The sequence below is a fragment of the Achroia grisella genome, unplaced genomic scaffold, assembly GCF_030625045.1.
Source record: "Achroia grisella isolate CSIRO2021 unplaced genomic scaffold, CSIRO_AGI_Agris_v1 utg474, whole genome shotgun sequence".
NCBI lineage: Eukaryota > Metazoa > Arthropoda > Insecta > Lepidoptera > Pyralidae > Achroia > Achroia grisella.
Window position 1 is genome coordinate 1,569,320 of NW_026712878.1, and position 19,963 is coordinate 1,589,282.

General features: G+C 34.3%; 1 protein-coding gene and 2 long non-coding RNA genes across 3 annotated transcripts in view; 1 reads left to right on the plus strand and 2 right to left on the minus strand.

Moving 5' to 3' along the window:
• The window catches only part of LOC131845465 (cGMP-specific 3',5'-cyclic phosphodiesterase-like), a 70,392-nt gene that overhangs the window by 44,030 nt on the left and 6,399 nt on the right, over window positions 1–19,963 (minus strand). The gene's annotated exons all lie outside the window — the stretch shown is intronic.
• Window positions 15,684–17,811, plus strand: LOC131845466 (uncharacterized). The gene is made up of 4 exons (XR_009357635.1): window positions 15,684–16,283; window positions 16,744–16,870; window positions 17,195–17,329; window positions 17,512–17,811. It is a non-coding gene; the product is annotated as an uncharacterized LOC131845466 (long non-coding RNA).
• On the minus strand, window positions 16,877–19,080 carry LOC131845467 (uncharacterized). The gene is made up of 3 exons (XR_009357636.1): window positions 18,550–19,080; window positions 18,234–18,455; window positions 16,877–17,177 (listed from the first exon to the last, which is right to left on the minus strand). It is a non-coding gene; the product is annotated as an uncharacterized LOC131845467 (long non-coding RNA).

The window sequence follows — 19,963 nt, forward strand, 5'->3', positions numbered from 1 at the left end:
CAGGAATTGGCATTAATAAGTATTTCTGCAGGTTTAGAGTGCCATCAGCACTCGGCTTCTGCATATCGTTCGGTTAAAATAGTAAAAAATATATTTTTGTTTATATTATGCATAGAAATAGGTGATCCCTTAAAAAGGATTTCTTAAAATTTTGTGTAAAAATTTTAGGAAATTCATTTGCGTGATTGAAACTGAGGTAAACGGGTAGTAAATTAGTTAATTATACTTAATACATAACAAAAGAACAAATAACCTTCTTCCAAGCCTAAACGAGCCTAATCTAATTTTTGTTCTAGTTATCTATACTTAAATAAGAAAATAAAATATCAAAAATCATGAACAAAAAGGATAATTCTTGTTATATTACAATATAGATAATTCTTATACAAAAAAAATATAAATTTGTAATTACTTTTTCTTGCTCCTAAAGAAAGACTCGTTAAGTACTAAATATATTTAATAACATGTAAGAAAATATTATTTATGATGTCGGGTGGATAGTTCACGTATTTAGCAAGAACATGCTCTATTGTATTTTTGAAATTATATTCTATTTCTTTTAGTTCAATATAATCTATTGAGGTATCACAAAGTAATAATAACAACATTATTACTTTCATTCGTAATTAAAATTTTAGTAGGATTTTTAGTAGGTAGGTAATTTATTTTATGTACTACTAGCTTTTGCCCGCGGCTTCGCCCGCGTTTATTTATCCGCTCAGGGATGAAATTTAACAAAATCCTTCCTTAGGGGATGCCTACGTCATAGTAGCTTTATGTATGCAAAGTCTCAGCCCGATCGGTTCAATATTGACAGTTTCATACAAACTTTCATCCCCTATTTTATCCCCTTGGGGGTAGAATTAATCAAAATCCTTTCTTAGCGGATGCTTACACCATAACATCTACCTGCATGCCAAATTTCAGCCCGATCCGTCCAGTGGTTTGGGTTGTGCGTTGATAGATCACTATGTCAGTCACCTTTGAGTTATATATATTTAAACATAAACCTATTATACAAATATTAAATGTATTATACTTAAGAAGAATATACCTGTTTCGTCGCGAACTTTCTAGATTAATTTTATCGTTAGTTTTTTTTTTATATATACCCTCAATATCGATGTTTATTACTCGCAACGCATAGCAATAGCAGTCGCACAAGCTGCCATGCACCACGCCCAGTTGTATCTGTGACTACGGCGCGAGTGTATGTCTATCGTTTCGAAAATTATCTCTGCATTCAACCTCACCTCACGTCTTCAAAGACCGGATCTACCGAAGGTGGATGTTCATCGAAGGCATTAGCAGAACAAGGTACGTGTGTGCATTATATTTGCTATTGTCAACGAGTTTTTAGAACATCGATTTATTCGTATACGTAATAGTCCCTATGTAGCATAAAGCCACCGCTATTTCGGATTGGTGCGAATGCTACATCTTTCTGGTGCCGAAACCCGGGACATTCCGCCTATTCGGGTTGTTGTGGTATTTTCTGGTTAAAGTGTAGGTTTTAATCTTACAGGCATATAATCGCTATAAAAGTAAATATATATATATCGATATAAATATCCTGTGATCAATTTATACGCTCGTATATACTACCGCACAGGTTAGGTATAAACCGTGTTCTTTGTGTTTACACAAATAGATAATTAATTTGTGTTTATTTTCTAATCGATACCTATCCTATCTTCACCCTACCTTCAAAGCGGTGTGAGCACGAAAACCGGTATTTGTTCTATTGTTCATCTAACAATTTATCGTATTTAATTTCTTTTTTTTTACTTATCATTTCGTATGAGTATATCTTACAATTATTATTTATCGTTTTATATTCACGCTCATACTCTAGAGATAGACCGAGGCGCTAACTAATTATAATTAATATTATAATATCACGCTTATTTTATTTCGGAGCGGACAAATTAATTAACTGTTTTATTTGGGATATTATAACAATTTTAAATTCACGCCTAATAGATTGGGGTTGACAGAGACTACAAAAATATTTTTTTTTTTTTTTTAATTTTTTATCGTGTTTAATTAAATCGTGTTTTTTTTTATTAATTAACTCTTTTATATAATACAAATAATCATGTCACTTTTAACGAAGCACACTTCTCGTAAAGTAGGTACTTTGAAAAAATCGAAATCGAAATCTATCGATAATGATTATACTGTACAGGACTTAGCGTCATTGCGCAGAAAACGGACTATTGCTTATAAACGGTTGTCTAAGGCGTTGGAAATCGGTAAATTGGCTTTAAGTGATAATTCTCAGCTTGATTTGTTTTTATCATATCATCAGGAAGTTAAACAAATCGCATCAAACTTCGAAGACGCTCATTTTGTAATTATTCGTTTATTGGATGACGAGGAAATCGATGATAACGAAATACAAGAATCTTTTGATGATATATATTTTCAGGTGTTGTCAATACATCGTTCTTTAACTAAAAATGACTCGTCCCATATCCCAAAAGGCTCATCATCAAATATTCGTTTACCTAAACTCGTCCTCCCGAATTACTCGGGCAATATTAAATTATTTCCCGAGTATATTGATACATATAACGCATTGATACATAATTCTACTTCTCTTTCGGATACCGAAAAGTTTCATTATTTGATATCTTCTCTGAGCGGCGATGCATTGGCTGTAGTGAAGACTTTTCCTATGTCTCACGAATATTATCGGGATGCGTATGAAGCACTTGTTGCCCGTTATAAGTGTAAACGGACCTTAGCTTTCACGTGTTGGAGAGATATTCTCAGTATCCACTTTAAATATACTAACGCCTATGAATTTCAAAAATCATTAGATCAGTTTGAGGAGAATTTAAGTATTTTAAAAACACTTGACTTGCCAACTGCACATTGGGATTTCGTTCTAGTTTATCACATTTTGTCGAAATTAGATAAAGACCTACGCCGAAGTTTTGAAGAAAAATACTCTGACATTGAATTACCATCATATGATCAGCTCAAAAGGTTTTTGCGATCTAAATGCGAAGCATTACTGCGCGATACTCATTTTTTGGACTTGCATCAAACAAATAAATCTTTTCTCAAAACCGGTACGCCTATGCAGTTTCAGCCCAAACGGATGAACGTGTCACATACACTTATCGCCGCAACTGATGCCACACCCGCTGACAACAAAAGCGGTTTGTACTATGCAAAATGTTCATATTGCAATGAGACACATTCTATATCATCATGTCCCGACTTCCTTCAAAAATCACTTGAGGAACGTATGAAAATTGCCAATGACAAACATTGGTGCTTTAATTGTCTGAAGCCCTCTCATCAATTAAAAAACTGTACTTCTATTTTCTCGTGCCGCACTTGCAAACGTAAACACCACACCTTACTCCATCGCGATAAAACTATCGAATCAAATCCTATCTCATCTTTGGTTTCAAGGTCTGAATCAAATACAACTGTATTACTGGCAACTGCAATCGTTCAGGTTAGAGATGCTTCAGGTAATCTGCAATCGTTTCGAGCCTTATTCGATACGGGAAGTCAAAGCAATTTCATAACGGAATCGGCCATGAATCAGTTAAAGCTAAAACCACGTCATTCAAACGTGAGCGTTTCTGGACTGGGAGAAGCAGAAACTTCTATAACTGGAGGTATCACGTGTTCCATAGCTACTAACGATCATGTTGTATTTGATACTGACATGTACGTGATTCGAAAAATTTGCGGTGATCAACCAATCGCTCATTTAAATACATCAAATTGGTCACACATTCAATCGCTGCCGTTAGCCGATCCTGGTTTCGATATTCCAGGACCAATCGATATCTTGTTTGCTGCGAACGTATTTGTAGATTCGCTTCTAGATCAACACCTCAAGGGTGGTGTTAATCAACCTACGGCGTTTAATTCTATTTTTGGGTGGTTACTGTTAGGTAAAACTTCATTGTCATCTCATACGCTTTTGCATTCAGTTCCAAATATAGATATCGATTTAAATTCTCTCGTTCAACGCTTCTGGGAGCTGGATTCCTTACCGTCTTCTTCAAGATTGACTCCAGACGACGAGTTATGCGAAAAGAAGTTTATTAATGATCACACTCGAGACATCTCTGGACGATACATGGTTCGCATCCCTTTCAAGGAAAATACGGAACCTATTTTTGAAGGTTCTCGAAATCTCGCTTTGCGAAGATTTTATGCAATCGAACGAAGACTTTCTCGAGATTCCAACTTGCGTTCTCAATACACAGACTTTATGAGCGATTACATTGATAGTGGACACATGTCACTTGTCCCAGCAAACGAAGTAGGTTTAGGGAAATACTACATCCCTCATCATTGCGTTTTACGTCCTGATTCTACCACTACTCGTCTTCGAGTTGTTTTCGACGCTTCGGCAAAGGATTTAAATCATCGGTCCTTGAATGACACTCAACTCATCGGGCCTAAACTACAACCGAATATTGTATCAATTCTTTTGCATCTCCGGGAACATAAAATAGTTTTCATGGCTGACGCTCGACAAATGTATCGACAAATTCTTATATCCCCTGACCACCGTGACTATCAACGCATTTTTTGGAGAAATACGCCGAATGAGACACTTCAAGAGTATCGTTTGAACACAGTCACTTATGGGCTTGCTTCGTCTCCATATCTCGCATGCCGTACTTTACGACAGTTGGCTAAAGACTGGGGAAACTCATACCCGCTTGCTAAACAAATCATTTTATCGGATATTTATATTGACGATGTTGCTACTGGATTTCAATCACTAGAAGCTGCTCAAGAAGCAAAATCACAACTCATTGCTCTTTTTAGTCATGGATGTTTTCAACTTAGGAAGTGGATAAGTAATGATATGCGATTACTGTCGGATATTCCTAAAGAAGATTGTTTAATGGGTTCCGTATCGCTTGACAACACAGAAAGTGGCATTTTTAAAGTTTTAGGTCTCAAATGGGATCCCTCGTCTGACAGTTTCCTTTTTGAAATACAGTCTTTAGATCGACCATGTACCAAACGTTCGATTCTTGGCGAGCTTGCTCGTATTTTTGACCCCTTAGGCTTTCTTTCTCCTGTTACGATCCAAGCTAAATGCTTGATTCAGAAACTTTGGGTTCTCGGCGTCAGTTGGGACGAAACTCCACCTGTTGAAGTTGTTAACTCCTGGAATACCTATCGCGAGCAATTACCATTGTTAGGTGCACTCAAGATTCCACGGCGATTTACATGTACTGATGCGAGATCATGTGAACTGCACGGCTTCTGTGACAGTTCAGAGGCGGCTTATGGAGCAGTTATTTATCTACGTGTTTCTGATTCAAAAGGCAAAATCAATGTATTTCTTGTCTGTTCTAAAGCTCGTGTAGTACCTTTAAAACGTACCTCGTTACCTCGACTGGAACTCTGTGCAGCTGTACTTCTGTCGGACTTATATAAATTCGTACATGACGCGTCCATAATTAATATAAAAATTGATGCTACCTATTTTTGGTCTGACTCGACAGTCGTTCTTTCTTGGTTGCGCTCTCATTCTTCTCGTTGGGCCACGTTTGTAGCTAACCGTGTCAGTCATATTCAAGATATTACACCTGCTGAATGTTGGCACCATGTGTCCTCTGGAGATAATCCAGCGGACATATGTTCCCGTGGACAGTTTCCCAGTGAAATTGTCGGCAATGAGTTATGGTGGGCGGGACCTTCATGGTTATCGAAGGATTACACATTCTGGCCTCCTTCATCGATTACAATAACATATGAAGATAAAAGTGTTATGGAAACTGAAACACGAAAATCCATTGCTTTAACGTCAAACACTATCATTGATCCTACAAAGTCTGAAGATATAATCAATAGCTCGCTAAATCGTTTCTCATCATTGTCAAAACTTATTAACGTTTTTACCTATATTTATCGATTTATCAATAATACTCGCAACCCTAATCAGGCCAATCGTAATTGTTACCTGAATAACGTCGAAAGACATAATGCATTAATGCGTATTGTTAAACACGTACAAAATGAATCGTTTGTTAATGAAATTTTATGCCTTAAATCTCAAAAATCGTTACCTAAACCGTTTCGGAAACTCAATCCGTTTATCGATAATCAAGGTATCCTCAGGGTGGGCGGAAGAATATCGCGATCTGGTTTAGAATATGAACAAAGACACCCTGCTTTTCTACCATCCAATCATCAGTTAACGTCATTGATTATAGATTTTATCCATCGTAACTATTTACATCCAGGTATAAATACTACAAATTTTTTATTACTGCAACAGTTTTGGATCGTTTCCGCAAAACGTATCATACGTCGTCAATTAGCGAAATGTATACAATGTTACCGAACTAATCCACGACCTCTACAACCTTTTATGAGCAATCTTCCATCTTACCGTGTTAACCAAGTAAAACCCTTCTCGGTCGTCGGTGTGGATTTTGGTGGGCCTTTTAGAATAAAGCTTGGTTCTCATCGGGGTGCTAAGATAGATAAAGCATATCTCTGCTTGTTTATCTGTCTGGCCACTAAAGCGGTACACCTCGAGGTGGTGTCGACACTCTCCACTGAAGGCTTTGTAGCTGCTTTGCGTCGTTTCATAGGACGTCGTGGTAGATGTAATGTAATACATGCGGATTGTGGTACTAATTTCGTTGGTGCTAGAAACCAATTGTCAACTTTAATGGAGCAAGCGTCTAGTGCACAAAAAATTGAATTCAAATTCAATCCACCATCAGCTCCGCACTTCGGCGGGGTGTGGGAGATTCAAATTCGGGCAGCCAAATCTCATTTATATCGTGTGGTCGGTAATCAAGTTTTAACGTTCGAAGAGTTATCTACTCTTTTTATACAAATTGAATCAGTATTGAATTCACGGCCACTATGTCCCATTAGCTCTGACCCTAACGATTTATCAGTTTTAACACCTGGACATTTTCTCACTTTAGAACCTCTAACAGCTGTTCCTGATGAAGATCTATCAAATACTAAAGTTACTCGGCTTCATCGATGGCAATTGTTACAATCTTTTCATCAACATTTTTGGTTCAGATGGAAGCACGAATATCTTAATTCTTTAACGCAACGAGCCAAATGGACCAAAGATTCTAAACCGTTAAGTATCGGTTCGATGGTGATTATCAAAGACGATAATCGTACTCCATTGCATTGGCCTCTAGCTCGAGTTGTTAATCTATTGCCAGGAGCCGACGGAATCGCTCGGATTGCCATAATCCGAACCGCGAACAATCATACAATGCAACGACCACTAGTTAAGTTATGTCCTTTACCTATAGAGGATTAACCAAAATCGTTGTCTTTTAGATTTCTATTCTTTTTTTTTTTTTTATATTTTTATTTTATTTATAGTTATAGTTTCTTTCATCGTCATTTCGTTTCTAAGATGTCTGTTTAACAATGTTACATTTTTTTTTTTTAATAACCAGAAAATACCATAGGCATTTTGGTAGGCGGGATGTTTCGTCGCGAACTTTCTAGATTAATTTTATCGTTAGTTTTTTTTTTATATACCCTCAATATCGATGTTTATTACTCGCAACGCATAGCAATAGCAGTCGCACAAGCTGCCATGCACCACGCCCAGTTGTATCTGTGACTACGGCGCGAGTGTATGTCTATCGTTTCGAAAATTATCTCTGCATTCAACCTCACCTCACGTCTTCAAAGACCGGATCTACCGAAGGTGGATGTTCATCGAAGGCATTAGCAGAACAAGGTACGTGTGTGCATTATATTTGCTATTGTCAACGAGTTTTTTAGAACATCGATTTATTCGTATACGTAATAGTCCCTATGTAGCATAAAGCCACCGCTATTTCGGATTGGTGCGAATGCTACAATACCGATTACTCATATTATCAGTATTTTAATTCAACCGTTAGCCTTCGAAATATAACTTAAGTTTACCTATAGTTAAAACTGCAATTAACTTATCAACAATATATTATAGAGTTAGGGGAAAGGAAATGTTAGTAATGTGGACTGATGACCGCATTGCTACCATTGTATCATAACAGGTTCCCTCTGGTGACTATAGTGACAAATTTCTGCTGAACTTAACTGACCTGACCTCATGTTCATCCTATCATCCTCCACTGGTGCCCCGCATATTAGCGTATCATATAATTATCACTTATTAAAAAAGTATATATTATAGGGTTTAGTTATTGTAGAAAATATTCATATCGGACATTTTGTATGGAGTGCACTCCAGGGAATAACGTGTTAAGGACAATTGTTATTTTTTCTTTTTAATACCTATCTGTAAAACATTTAGTAAATAAACACCGTTATTATTATGTATATACATATATATTACGCTTGTCTCCCTTTGAAATAGGGAGACACAATAGAATGCCAAATGTTCCGGTACAAACAGACCTCTTTCGCTTCCTCCCCATTCATCAAACTATTCATACACGCTCGCCGGTTACGAGTACTTGGCTCTTTTTCAGCATGTTACCTATTCGCTCCAAGACGTGTCTAATATACATACATAGTGTCGCATAATATACTAACTGTGGTGATAGCTAATTCATTGCACTATTTTATTTTTAAAAACTAATCTTATCTAAATATATATAAGCCAAAGGTAAAGTGACATAGTGATCTATCAACACACAGCCAAAACCACTGGATGGATCGGGCTGAAATTTGGCATGCAGGTAGATGTTATGAGGTAGGCATCCGCTAAAAAAGGATTTTGAGTAATTGTACCCCCAAGAGGATAAATTAATGCGAGCGAAGCCGCGGGCAAAAGCTAGTTAATATTATAAATGCAAAAGTTTGTTACTCTTTCACGCAAAAATTACTTTATCGAAATTTAATGCGGGTGAAACCGTGAGCACGGCTGTATGTTATAATTTTTTTATTATTCGTTCATTTCCTATTTCATTCCTTTGATATGTTTTTGTTAAACAATATAACGACATAAATTATGCCCGTATAAGATATGATAAAAGCTATCTTCCAATTCAAATTCTAAATAATGGAGCTACTTTTCAGGCGTCTAAATGTGTAAGGTTACAAACAGACATATAAACACACATTCGCATTTATAATAGTTTAGAAGGATATAACATATTTTTGTCAGTAAAAATTTCGTACATTAAGATAAAAGGAAAACAAAAAAATACGATAATTTGGATACCGAAACACAGATGTAAGTATAGACGTATGTTTACATTTGTAAAGTTGTAAGCTGATTATGTAATACGTAGAAAGTAAGATGTGAAGGTTTCCTAACATACACACGTGCCGTAAATGGATTGTTATTTTATGTATTAAAATGTAACACCTAAACAAGGTGTAATATAAACAATATGCGATCTGAATATGGGATGATAAACGTATAACATATCCCAAGAAGGTCTTAAAATAGTTATCAGACTCTGTCTTATGTGATAAACTATTTTTAAATCTTTTATTCTAAATGAACTACTTCAGCATATTTAAATTAATCATATTTTTTTTATTTATCTCAATTGGTAAGATAAGAAAACAATGATATGTCACAGTGCCTATTAATGCATATCGTATAACTGCTACCTATTTAAAATTTACGGTTTAAATAATTATATGTTATATTTTAGGTAAATATTATTATTCGATTTGATTTATCAAAATACCTATAGCTTTTCCACAGTGAATCTAAATCAAAACACTTCAAATACTTTTTGCCTCAATATAGCCTTATGCATAAACATATGTCTGCTCACAGTTACCTGTTAGAGAGACAGCTGATATTTGAATATATCTTCATGTTTATTTTCACACAAATATCGAATCAAAGCCAAATATTGTGGAATATAATTCAACAGTTGTGCCCTATGTTGGATCGTCGTCTTCAGCGACAATGTTTGTTTGTCGAGCACTGTTCGTAGCATTGGTTGCTTGAGATTACAACATATACTGATTGTATACGATGGTCTACTGTATTCACCCTAAATCCTTACTTGTCTGTCTATCTCGTTTTCCCGTCAAACCTACTAAACCGATTTATACTACTCTTTAATGAGAAAAAATGGTTTAAGGGAAGATGAAAGGTTGTATTAAAGTATCGTCACTTTTAAAGATAATTTTATGCTATCTAAGGTCACTATTCTTCGCGGATGAAGCCGCGGTTAGCTAGTTTAATTATAAATGTAGGATTGTAATTAAAAACAATCTTAATTGTAAAGAGTTACAGAAGTTTCATGTCAGCTCTTTTCAGATGAGGCTACGTTGCGCATGCTGGAGTATATATAAATGTTTGTAATTAGCTTACATAAGTAAAATAAGTGATCAGTGATGAAGAAGTCTAATGTAGTAATTTGTATAAAAATATTTTGTTTTTATTTCAACCCATAACAAAAGAAAAATAAACAAACAACTCTTACTTGGTTCCTTGTTTTGTTAGATTACGTGGACATGTCATTATAATAAAAGCCTACTACATTATCTCTGTTAGTCCAAGGATTATGTCACACGTCACTTATGTACTCTATAAATGACTAGATTCAATCAATTTGCCGTGTCTATCTTATCGACAGTGAGTGGCAGGGTTTTACCAATATCTACTAGTGTCATAGCGTTAATAGATAGCTCTCGTTATGGGACTAAATATTTATAAACAATGTTATCTATTTGTATAAAAAATGGGTCACTTAGATTATTAAACTCATGTATAATTTTACCTATATCGCGAACCTAATTTGACCTCTGTCTCACCCATTTCAGTCGCCAAACAGCTTGCTTCGTTTTGGTTGAAGGGTATTTCACCCTTCAATCGAAATGGCAATTAAATTACAGAGGCATGATATAATGTAATGTAAGTTGGACTCTATTATACGTAGTTAGCTTCTCGTCTGGGCCATCAACTTCCTCCCATAAGCGTATAAACCTCCTGGAGTATTCACAGGCTTCACAGAGAGGCCTCACTGTTCCGAGAATTTGTGTATGTTGTTTTCCCACTGCTAGCGGCATGATACCTTAGTCCTTAAATGGCAAAGTATTAGGAATAACAATACGTCACATAATTACCGCGTGTAGTGGACCAAAAAGTATCACATTCACACATGGTGCTATTCATGTAATTAAGCAACGGTTGTAACCGTTTCTTACCCTAAGGTGAGCTGTCAGGCTATTTAAGTAATAAGCATGTGGAATGAAATAAGTTGATGAATATTTTTTTCGTTCCAAAAAGAATTCTAAGTACTCATATTATATAAACATTGAATGATCTTGACGCAGTTTAACTATTAGAGTATTAGTGGCCATCGATTGGGTCAATCTTTTCTATATAAAGTCTATTGGTCAACTTGAATGCCAATTAGTAGATATATAAGGGTTGACATAATTTTGTGCTTAATCGTGTTGTCTTTGTGTATAGAGATAAATTTCTTTATCCTATAATTTATCCATATATATACTTTTTATTTTTGTGTTACTTCATGGGGTTTGAACTGTTTATTCTATTATGATATAATTTGGTATACACACAATTTTGATCAGAGATTTTCATATTAACATACTATTTACTACTTAACATGATTATCTGGGAGAAGACCCGCTTTAACTAAAATAATGTTCAACAGTTTAGTCGTGAAACAATTGCATTTGTTATATTATAATATGGATTAAGATAATATTTAAACATGGAATTGTGGTCAGCGCAAAATACATAGAGTTCAAATTCCTTTAGCATAATAGTCTACACGATGGCATCTCTGCTAGGCTGTCCTATCTCCCTAAATAATGTTCTGTGTCCTCTGATAAACGAGATAACATTTATACAACGTATTTCTCCGAGTGTACCAATGGGAACGATCAACATGTCCCTATATTTTTCCTGTCTAAATTATGTGGATGTTCCCCTTGGATTAACAATTTTCCGTTCAGCTTACTCATGGGAAGCGTTAAATATTTACTAGTCATTACTCTCCTTTTAATCGTAGTAATTGCTATGCTGAATAATAGAGATGCAAGCTCTTTCCAAGACGGGTATGTTTTATTGCGAATACTTTGTAACTTGGGCACTGTTTTTTTAATTAATTGGAATGGCACACAAGATGGCGGAAAAATCACGGGATCTTACCATGTTTTATTTACTTTTATTGACTTCCCGTCAGATCATCGTTGAGTTTTATTATTTCCTAATTGTACGTTTAAATAACATTACGGATATCACGTTATCATGTCACGCCTATTATACCATTTATGCATTGGAATTTAGAAGGAATAAGATGTATTACCTCCGTACTTAGCAATTACATTGTCCGATACAATTTACAAAGCTAATTGCTTAACGGCTGAAATAATCGAGATAGATGTACTCACGCAGGCTACATTTTAGAAAGCCTACCTCGGTGTTTATTTTCTAAAAAACTGTGTACTACGCAGTATTTCCAAATTTAGTGTCTTTTGTTGAGAAAAAGTTTATTTTTCCTAAAGAAACGTGCTTACGTAACTATACAGTTTGTGGCAGGAATGTGACGGATATGTTGGGAAATACTTTGTAACACAATTACATACTGCTTTCTATACTAAAAACTGTATGTTGCGTAGTTTTTCTAAGTAGTAAATGTAGTTTTAGACAAAACAAACATTTTTTTTTATAAACAAACGTGTTTACATAATAGTGATGAAAAAAAAACTTTATATTCAGATGAAATTTAATTAGTCCTATATATGTTTTCAATACAGTACAACATATTCCTTCCTTTCCTTGTCAAATTGGAAATGGTTCTAATTCCCTAGATTTCTTGAGTAGATATAACTAACCTTTAGTATAACAAAATTTGTGAATACTTATATTTGTTGATTCTACGTTTTATTTTTGAATTGATTGAGTCAATGCTGCAATGTAAGTTGAATATTTGATTAAATGAATTTCTATTCTATTCTATCTTTGAACCAATAGTAAAATTACTAGAGACCTAAATATATGAAGATATAAAAAAGTTGAAGTTCGTTTACTTTCTACCTTTTTACAATTACTAAAAAATCTGACTGCAAACCCTACTGTACAATATTATGTGCTTCTATTATTTGAAAGATCTAGATAATAAAATTTTACCCAAAAAGGTTTCAGGTTTATCTCTAAATCGAAAGGCACCTTCGTTTTATATCGATATTCGTATGCGTTGATCACACCAATGTATGTAAAGGAGGAACTGGATATGAAAACTCATTTCTGTATTGAGAGCAGTATCTATAAAGGTAATAATCTGGATAAAATCCAATCGTAAATTACAAAGAAGAAGATACGGCCAAAGTTAGGGTACCTAACCTGTAGAGAAACTATATACAAAATGTCACTATATTTAATAGAACATTTAATTATTATGTGACCTATACGGGTCATAATTTAGAAACTTAACAGACTTTATTTGGAGATGCAACTCTAGTAGTTACTACACTCAGCCTTGAGGAATCGACTGAGAAGAAGACATGTAACAAGGGCGTAATCGCAAGCTACTCGTAAATGTGGCATAAATGTACTAACGTGTCACGTTTCGATCTCAACAAAGCTTTTAAGTTATCAACGTATCAAGTGTAAATTGAATTGATATCGTATCACGACAGAATACCAATGAACAACGGAACAATGTATTCCCCTATTTATTTTTATATGGTAGTAGTGTAAACACTACACTACACTGCAATGTAATGTGCATTGCATCTTCATTTTAAACATTTTCCGTAAAAAAGTTAATTACCGACTGTACTTTTTGTATAATTACCTCTGCATTTCTAATTTTCATTGTAAATTTTACGCTCTATATGTTTGTTTATTTTTGTATAACAATATATGATTATATAGCGCCCTGGAATAATGTACTTCAAATAAAGAAAGAATTTCTCAAATCGATGCAGTGGATCCGGAGTGTGCTTTCTTCACGACAACATTAGTAGAGGCTAATTTTAAGAATGTTTATAGACTTGTTATAGTAGATACCTAGCAAGTATTACGACACATCCTCAACGGCGATCGGATCGGACCACCAAGCATGACGCAAGAAGGTGCGCTACCGAGAAAACCACCTGCGTCGAATCAGCATTTTAGTCCCCACAGCAATAATACCCATTTCCCTGATTTTTAATTTTATATAATTGCACTTACGGATCACACATCGATCCGAAGACACCTATATAATTGTAATAATTAATTTTTAGAATTAAATTTAGTTTGCTTATAAAAATTGGTTTTTTTTGGGTCTTCCGCCAGCGACTTCAATAACTGGCGCAGTCGGTAGGATACTCGAGACGTATCGAGAATAGAAATAGGGTATATCTCACATCGATTACCGTGTCGTCTATGATCGCTATCGTCGTCGCGAGCGATTCGCGTCCACGAGTATCCAGAAAGAAGAACCTGAAGTTTCCTGGCTGGAAGAGAAATCAAGACATCGATCCTAGAACTACCAATATGCAGCGCATGTGAGTACACTATACATTTTTCCTGTAAAGTTGCTCTCAAGGTGTAAAATTTAGTGAATAGTTATATAGTTTAGTTGCAACCATTTTCCACCCTAGGAAAATCACCCCTAGAGGGCCTGCGCGCGATAGACTATCCCGTAGGCTCAATTTAGATAGAAATAGAGATTTAACTTTAGAATCAGTGTCCGAGGAGTCGGAATATAGTAATATGGGTGACGTAGATAATATTCTGAAGGCCATGCGCCTAGTACCTGAATTTGATGGTAATCCTCACGTCTTACCTAGATTTATCCGTCTTTGTGACCAATTTGTTAATGAGTATTGTATTAAGGAAAATCCTGGCAACGAGTTTGTTAATTTATGTATTGTAAATGCTATTTTAAATAAAATAACTGGACCAGCCGCGCGCATAGTAAATTCTAACGGATTATCTGAGAATTGGGATAGCATTAGAAAAGATTTAATTAATAATTTTTCGGATCAAAGAGACGAGACCGCTCTTTACAATGATCTTATGTTAGCTACACAAGGAAATAGGTCTCCACAGGAATTTTATGACCATTGCGTTAACATGTTCAGCACTATAATGACTTATGTGACTTTGCACGAAACTATTAGCACTACTGTCGAGGCGAAACGTATTTTATATAGGAAACTAACTAAAGATGCATTTGTTCGAGGCTTAAAAGAGCCATTAGGTTCTAGAATACGTTGCATGCGTCCTGATAATGTCGAGAAAGCTCTCGAGTTTGTACAAGAGGAATTGAACGTCATTTATTTGCAAGGCCGTAATGAAAATAATGATAAAAAGGCACATATGCATAATCCACTACCTAAACCGTCTTCTTTGGCCTTACCATCTAGTACTATGCCTATTTATAAGCCGATCAATTCCTTAGTACGACCACCTCTTTTGCATCAGTGGCAATCACCGCCCATGCAACAACCATGGAAAGCTAGTTATCCGCCTAACCAGCCTGTACAATACAGACCTCCAGGTATACCTTCACGCACACAGCAGATATTTAGGTCAACACCCCCAAATTATAACCCTCAATTTAATAAATTTCAATTACCTTCAAGGCAAGCTCCGCAAACTCAAGGGCCTAAACCCATGAGTGGTGTAAGCCATTATGTCGCTAGGGAAAGACCTATACAGGGTCAATTAACTGGACATGATTGGCATAGACATGGAAATCCGCCTCCATCGAACTATTTTAAGACTAGGGATATGAATATGAATGAATGTTCTGGGGCCGTATTATGAACTCTTATTCCCATTCAGTTTACGGCTTAAACTGAACTGCCTGGCGATTTCGTATTACGAACGCTATTAGCCAGCCAGTCAGCGGTCACGTGACAGCTGAACGTCTTCTGCCCGAAAACTGACCGGCTATTTCGTATTATGAGCGTTTCATTTGACAGATCTAAGCGGACACAACTGTCAAAAAGACCGTTTAAAAACAATTCAGTTTACGGTGGCTTCATATTAGCTTTTATAGAATTGTTTTCTAATTTATAGCTTCATTATTGTAATTTGGTTATTATTTCTATTTCTATGTCAGTTTTTATTATGTTTAAAACATGTTTGTGCAGTTATTTCGATTGTTTTTGTTTCGTTTTAATTTTAATTATGTGTGATGAACTCGAAGTATTGGAGTTTTTGGAAATGTGTGCACCCTACGAAAAAGAAGTAAGGAAAGTGAAAAGACGGCGATTACGCGACCAATCCAATAAAAATGAACAATTTAGAAAACGTTATAATCTAAATAAAGATTTGGTGCGTAATATGCGTGCGAACTCATATGCCGGTATCATCGAAATTTACAGACCTACCAGTGGAAACTAAGGTATAATGTATTGTAATTATTTCACTAAATCACTAGCTGACTATGTCAGGTTTTAGTAGGATTATTATTTATGCTACAGGCATATTTATCAACGGCCTATTAGTAATATTGCTGTTCATTCTTTAGCACAGCCAATGGCAAATAACCGATTTATTGCATTTACCCAACATCCAAAAGTAAATACATATATAAAATTCCAAGGACATCTGAGTAAAGGATAGATAATAAATATTCAAAGGTATCTATTTCTATACAATTAGCAACTGTTATTGTTGCAAATACATCTATGAGTACCATGTACCATACCATATGATATAGTGATAATATATATGGTAAAATGTATGCATACAAGTAAAGCCTAGAAAGCAAGTATACAAGTATGCAACAGTCTGATGATGTGCAGTCTCTCCGGCACTTTCCTCCGAGGACAATTAATTAAATTAAATTAATTATATTTTAGGTTTTATAATTGGAATTTGGAATGCTGGGTGTATTGGGCTGTATTTGACTGTACACATGCCACCCCATTGTAAATTAAGAAGAGATATTACTGTAGAAAACAATACCATTCATTAAATATATAATTGGTAAGTGAAATATAAATTAAAAGACATGTTTAATAATATAAGCACTTTTAATATCTTTTTTTAATATAATTATATAAATTAACAATAAACAAGATTTTAGACATGCAAAATATGTTAATGATTATACATCTCTAAAGCTACTTATATACTAACAATAAATTGTTTACTTAAATATTAAATGACCATAACACTTAGACATATGTTTCAAATAATCTGTATCCATGTAATTAATCTCATATGTTTCAAATAATATTTATCCATTAATTATTCTCTTATGTTTCAAATAATCTTCATCTATGTAATTAATCTGGAAAAAAAATTTAGGTTAGTAATGCTGACATGGAGATTATAAGTGTGGATGCCAACTGGAACTGGAGCTACTCATGACATTTGGGCAAACCAGAGGCATTAAGCAACATCTAGAGGACTTAAGCTGGAATAAATCCTTATGATTACTTGGTAAGCACAAAATTTTATTATGAAACTACAAACATCATTACATCTAAGCTCTAAACTTCAGTAATTTAGAAACATAGTTATTTATCAGCACCAACAGTTATTGTGCTGTGTTTTTAATGAAATAATACTTTTTGTAAATAAATATTAATATTATAGTATATAATATGTTGTTTTTTTTTTAGGAGATCCAGGATATGCTTTAGAGAAGTATACTCCCATCTCAAATGCTATACCAGGACCACAAGAAGCATATTACACTGTAAGAACATGGAATATCATTGAGAGCACAATTGGGCTTCTAGATTTAGATGCCTACATGTACTTTGAGCTCTTATAGAGAACTAAATGAAGGTCTAGCTGCTAGACAAACCCATGTTGTTTAGTTGTGGAACTAAGAAATTGAAACATTTATAAATAATAATATTGTTAATAGGTCAATGTTTTAATTATTTGTTTTTATAATAAATGATATAGGTACATTATTTATGTCTTTTATTGGTAGTTATAATTAAAGGGATATGATAATTTTATTATATACTAGTTATTACCTATGACTTTGTCCATATGGCATACCTAGTTTTTGTTAAAATAAATAAAATATCTCAAATAAAAGCAACTTGTTACTCCTTTACACAACTCATTACATATGACAGTGAAAGTATCCCTCAAATTTGGTCCAGCTGTTTCAAAGATTAGCAAGAACAAACAAACGGACAGACAAATATATATTTTTTTTTATGTCATTTATCTTACCTTATATATGTATGCATTTACTGAAAAGCTGTTGTAACTGGTGAACTTCAAAATTACAAACAGATACTTCAATTTATTTGCATGGATACATGTATTTCAGATTTTACTGAGATTCCTATTAAATGAAATAAATTAAAATTCAGATGGTTACCTTATAACACTTAAACTTGACAATCCTTTCCAGTCTTTAAAACCCCCCTTTTCCTAAGGAGTTTAATTGTTGAGCGACGTCCTCACACAAGCGATTGGTATGGTATTCTTGGGCGGACTTATTAAAGCCACTTGCCATTTCCCTATGGGATTTTAAAAATCCCATATAATTTTAAATTACCGGTACGATACACGACGTTGGCCAGGGGTTTCAGTCCGTGATCTACAATTTAGTTAGATAAATATACAAATATAAACAGTTAAATATTTGCATCATTTAAAAAAAACATTACTAAGAAAATGTTAGGAATACTTACGTTACATTAGGTATATTTTTCACAATAATTGAATTATTAAATTTAACTTGCGTATAAAGTCATGGAAAGGCTAAGTTTCAAATTGTACATTAAAATCAGAATTAAGTACTTTGCGCGGAATTTTAAGTAGATGCACAAAGTTCGTTTGGATATTACAATGAAAATATTTTTTACAAATAAATCCGAATTATTAAAAAAGACAATAAAACTGTCTGGAATATTTTTGTATATTACACAAATTCTACCATTGTATCTTAATTACTGTTTTCTATATTTAATTTACATTTATTTAATTAATATTTTGTCCAAAAAGTGACACACAAAAACTCAACTTAACGTTGCAACGAATGTATGCGTATCCGAACGCAGCGCGAGAAAATCCACTAACCAGCCAGAGACAAACTATCCAGGCAGAATACGGTTTGAATTTGGACCCTCATAATACGAAAAAGAACAATTCAGTTTAAGGCCGTAAACTGAACTGCCTGGAAACTGACTGGATTTTAAAGAGTTCATAATACGCCCCCTGACTATAATTATAATGATTATTATTACTATACCGATTTTTCTCCATACTACGATTATGATAACTATTATTTCGAACATAATTATGATTTAGAAAATAAGACGGATTACTTTAATTATAACGACCAAGATTTTAATAACTTGAATGAGGATCATACTTACCCTGCGGATCCTCAACCTTCAACAAGTTCTATTGAGGAGCAGGATTTTCCCAAGCGGGGGAAATCAGAAAAATCAAAATAGAAATTAATATGCACACTCAAAGGCAATTACCATTTATACAAATTTCAAATCCACCTATGAAATTCCTTATAGACACTGGAGCGAATCAATCATTCATATCTCCAGAAGCTGTAGACCGATTTTTCTATAATGTTCACTTAAACTATGAACCGTTTGAAGTAACGAATGCCCATACTACGTCTAGACATAATTATTCTATTACTATTCCTTACTTTAAAGAGTTTAGGGAGCCAGATGGAATGAAATTATTCATTTATAAATTTCACAAAACTTTTGATGGTTTAATTGGATATGATTTACTGGAACAACTAGAATCAAATATTGATCTTAAAAATAAATTACTTAAAACCCGTAATAGTAGTATCCCCATTAATTTATATAATTCTTGTAACGTTAATTTATACGAGGATGTTATTCCTGCTTATTCAAAGAAATTGCTAAGACTTCCAATTAATTTACAAGACGGTGAAGCTTTTATTAAGCAACAATTTTTTTCTAATTGTATCGTTAGTGACTGTGTAACTATAGTAAAAAATAGTCGCGGATTTGTTGAAATTGCAAACCCAACAAATCATGATATAATATTTTCCATGGATCGTGCTATTCAAGCTGAAACATATAACATGGAATCATTCCGTACTAAGCA